The sequence below is a fragment of the Microtus pennsylvanicus genome, chromosome 21, assembly GCF_037038515.1.
Source record: "Microtus pennsylvanicus isolate mMicPen1 chromosome 21, mMicPen1.hap1, whole genome shotgun sequence".
Lineage (NCBI taxonomy): Eukaryota > Metazoa > Chordata > Mammalia > Rodentia > Cricetidae > Microtus > Microtus pennsylvanicus.
In genome coordinates this window covers 31,779,220-31,784,034 of record NC_134599.1, presented here as the reverse complement: position 1 = coordinate 31,784,034, position 4,815 = coordinate 31,779,220, and positions in this window count along the sequence as shown.

The following is a 4,815-nucleotide window of genomic DNA, read 5'->3' as shown; positions in this document are numbered from 1 at the left end:
GGACAACCTCAGGTGTAGGTCTTCACTTCCACCTTGCTCCAGGCAGGGCCTCTTGTTCCTAGCACACACTGCCTGGCCTTTACGGGCCGGTGTGCTGTGGTATTATGAGTACTCCACCCCCCAAGATCTTCCTCTCCAGACTGGAATGTTGACCTGAGGTGGAGCCTGGGAAATGCTGGCCTGTTTGCTTTAGTGGGAATGTTCTAGTGAGGAGAGGTATTTAACTCCTCGGACCAGCCATGGCTTTGCCTTCCCAGGGGATCAATTGTTCAATTTTTTTACCCCTAGAAATTTAATAAATCTGTTATTATGGTTTGTCAGGTTGACTTCTATGGCTTGGGTTATGAAGTAGGTTAAAATATTATTTTGTTACCTTCCAGCCCTCCCCTGCTGCTGCTCAGAATACGGTGTCTTCATCACGTTAGAGAAAGGAGCCCCCTTTCTGGGTAGGCAAATTAGAAAAAGCTGCGCTTTCCCTGTGGCAGACAGAGCCTCTCGTCAGGACACAATGCTGGGTGGATGGAATGTGAGGCTGGGTTTCAGGCTTCCCTCCAGTCCCGTCTGTGGTCAGGTCCCTCTGTGCAGCACACAGGCTACATGGTCATTGCAATGGTCCTGCCTGCCCACACGTGTTTCCTGGACCATTTGTCGCCTGTCTCAAAGTGCCATCGTAATATGAAGTATTGGTCCAGGTTTTTTGAGATAGGGTCTCTTGTAGAGATTGGCTTTGATCCTTCTGCCTCAGCCTCCCAAGTGCTCTGAACCATCTAGTGGACAACTTTTGGGTTTTGGAGGAAACATCTCCTGAGCACAATTCCACGCCAGTGCTGGGATTGAGCCCATGGCCTCACACGGACCTGGTACACACTCCACACTGAGCTTCACCCCCAGCCTGACAGACAGACTGTCCTGAAAGGTCCCGTGGATACTTTTTCCTCTTACACGGGGACAAAACTAGTTGGGAAAGTACAAGCAAAAATCCTAGGGGTGAGTTGACAAGATAGTGCCTGCAGGCAATGGTGACAGTGACGTGGGGATCACCCCCGAGGGACTGGTGACTGTAGGAAGAAGAGGAAGGCTCACCAGCTGCTTCCACAGCCAGGCAGCCACACCGTACCCAGAGCACGACTCTCTCCTCTTGTGAGCTGTGCTGCTTTCAGTGGGGTAGCTGAATACATAAGTCATGACTGTGTCACGTCAGGGGACATCGGGTAGGCTGTCTGCCTCTGTCGCTGCGGAAGGCCGTGTGGGGATCTGGAAGGACGGAATCAGTGGTGCCAGCCCAGCCCAGCACTGTGAACTGAGAGCGGATTTAAGGAGATGAGTCTAGCAAGGTACATCTGGGTTCAAATCTCAACTTTGTCCCTTTCTAACTCTGTGGCCTGGACATTTTAACCTCGTATGGCTTCTTATTTATTTGTTTATTTAGGGCTTTAAAGACATGTTCTCACCGTGAAACCTTGGCTGGCCTCAAACTCACTATTTAGACCAGGCCAGCTTTGAACTCAGAGAGAGAGAGAGAGAGAGAGAGAGAGAGAGAGAGAGAGAGAGAGAGTGAGTTTTGGAATTAAAGGTGTGCACCATCATACCTGGCTTCTTATGGACTTTAAAACATTTACATTATTCTTTGGCTCTCCGACCATCAAGAAATTAGGTCTAGGCCTGGAGGGAAGACCCCAGGTTTGATTCTCGGTATCCATGCTTCACGGCTCACAACTGCCTGTTAGTCCAGATCCAGGTTATCCATGTCTTATTCTGGGATTTGTGGGCACTCACACGCACGCACACACACACACACACACACACACACACACACACACACACGATACATGATTTAAAAAAAAAAGGAAAGAAAGCAAGCAAGCATGTCTCTCCTCTCCTTTTCAACCTGGATCGGGATTTGGGAGCACACGACATTCCCCGAATATAGCAAATGACTTAGTGACTTTTAAGTCTCAACTGGAAAAACTCATGTAGCTTCCAGTGCTCCTTTTAGGACAATCATGCTGGGATTTTTCAGTTGCCATGAAAGAAAGCCAGCTACCCAGAATCTTAGGGAGACACCTGAGTGGCCTTGGCCACCACCCAGCCTGAGTTGCCTGTGTTATCTTTGTTGGAGCCTCTATTGTGTGGGGATGAAGCCCTGCAGCTTCCTCTGTCCCTGATGAACTGCAAACTCAAGGCCCCAAGGAGAACCATGGTGCTAGCCCAGTCACCCAAATCCATACCCAAGAGAAACGGTCGCCATTGTTCTAAGCCCACTGCTTGGGTTGGTCTGTTAGGACGCCTCAGACATTGATGCAGACCTGGAAGTAAACTGCCCCATAACAAAACCTAATTATGGCTTCGGGCCTGGATATGAGTAGACATTCTCGGGGCTTTGAGTGTCTGTTACTACTCTTGGGAACCTGATGGTCTTCAAGGAGCCTGCTGACAGGACTTAGAGGAAAATGGGGGAGATGTTATTAGAAGTAGGGTACAGTGGGGGAGCATTAATTAAATGGTAAAGGAAGTTTTTTTCTGTTGCTTGCTTTTTTATTTTTCTCTCATATGTTACATCTCCACTGCAGTTTCTCCTCTCCTCCCAGTCCTTCCAACCCACCTCCCCTCTCGAGACTCCAGGTCCTCTCCTGCTTCATGTCCCTTCAGAAAGGGGCCTGCCTCCCAGGGCTATCAGCCAAACACAGCCTATCGAGTATCAAGCTGCAACAAGACTAGGCACCTCCCTCATATTAAGGCTGCACAAGGCACAGTAGGAGGAAAAGGGTCCCCAAAGCAGACAAAAGAGTCAGAAACGGCACTCATTCCCTCTGTTCGGAGTCCCACAAGGACATCACTACACAGTTATAGCATGTATGAAGAGGACCTAGGTCACACCTATGTAGGTGCCCTGATTGTCGATCAGTCTCTGTGAGCCCCTATGAGCCATGCTTAGTTGATTCTGTGGATTTGTAGGAGAAAGGTGAACTGACTTGTCACTGGAAGTGATGTGGATCATAGGAAAGGTACCCGAGGAATTAATGGTTTAGGCTAAGGAGATGGTTTTGCTGGCCTTAAACTCCTGACCTTCCTGCCTCAGCCTCCTGAGTACTTGGCATCACAAGTGTGCACCATGCCCGACTTGACTAACGGGACTTTAAGATGAGCTTTTGGAAGTGTCAGTTGTATGACTGAGTTGCATGTGACAAGGATGGAGAAGAATGAATTTAAAAAGAAACTAACTTTCAAATAAAATTTATAGAAATTCTAACAGAGTCAAGGACTTGTGGGGGTTTAAAAACGAATCTGTTTCTCATTTTCAGCCTCCACAAATGGAAAAACATGTCCAAAACAGAAAAAAGCTCAGGGTCAAAAATAAAACCCAGAACTAAATGATAAAATTTGTGTAAACCTCAGAAAGAGCCAGGTGTAGGGATTACAGTATTATAGCTTGCAGAACACGAAGACAGGGGGATGTCTGTGAGTTTGAAGCCAGTCTGGACTACATGAAACCTGACCTCAAAAACAAACAAACAAAAAAACCCTGTGGCTGCTATGTAGGTGAATTCATGGGAAATGGCATTTAGTTAAAGTATACTCTATTTAAGAAGGAACTTGGCATATTATAAGGCATATGGCACACACCTATTAGCCAAGTACTTGGAAAACTTGGGGCTAGCCTGGGTTACCCAGCAAACACCAGTTCTTAAAAAAGTAGAGATGGGTGTGGTGGTACACATCTATAATCCCACTACTGAGGAGATGAAGGCTGGAGGGATAGGGGGGTTCAAGGTCAGCTTTGGCTATGTATCAAGTTCGAAGTCAGCCTGTGCTATATAAGACCCTGCTTCAGGAAACCAAAAGGGAAAAAAGGTGGGAGGGAGTGATAACTAGTCTCCAAAGATAACAGCCACTCAACTCTTGATGCCCTTCCCCCAACCTCTCAATTGATTTGGGCTTGTTCACCTGACCTAACAGAATGCAACCCATAGGGCCATCCCAGTGACACTTTTGGAGCCAGGAGGCGTCTGGTTACTTTCCTGGAGAAATCCACACAGAAAAGAGACCGAGAATTCGTGTGGGAGGTCATTCTGTCTATGTGTTACTTTTATTGGTTAATGAATAAAGAAACTTCTTTGGGCCTATAGCAGAGCTATAAGGGAACAGAGCTAGGTGGGGAAAACTAAGCTGAATGCTGGGAGAAAGAGGGTGGAGTCAGAGAGATGCTATGTGGCCCAGCCAGAGACAGATACTGGAACTTTACCTGGTAATCCACAGCCAGGTGGAGATACACAGATTAATAGAAATGGGTTAAATTAATCTGTAAGAGTTAGCCAATAAGAAGCTACAGCTAATGGGCCAAGCAGTGATTTAATTAATACAGTTTCTGTGTGATTATTTTGTTCTGGGTGGCCGGGACGAACAAGCAGTCTCCTATTACAGAGAATATCTAGTGAGGAGAAGGAGCCGCAGTAACCTAACCTTTCATCTAGGCTCAGCCTGACTTTCCAGAGTCCTGGCCAGCATGCCAAACTTAAGGGTGGGCCATCTTGACTCCATGAGCCCAGCCAAGTTTCTAGATAGCTGCAGCTGCTGCTCGGGTCCAAATGAAAGACTTTGTCTGCCTCCAGTGAGATCTGTAGATGAACTGCTCAGCCACTCAGCAAGTCATGAGAGAAAAATGCATGTTTACTGCTAATTTTAAAATATTGAATTTAGCGCGCACATGCACGCTTGTGTTTGTGTGTGTGTGTGTGTGTGTGTCGGGGGGTGTGGGTGTATGATACATATGGAGCTCAGAGGACAACTCTTTTGGGAATTCATTCTCTCTTGCCA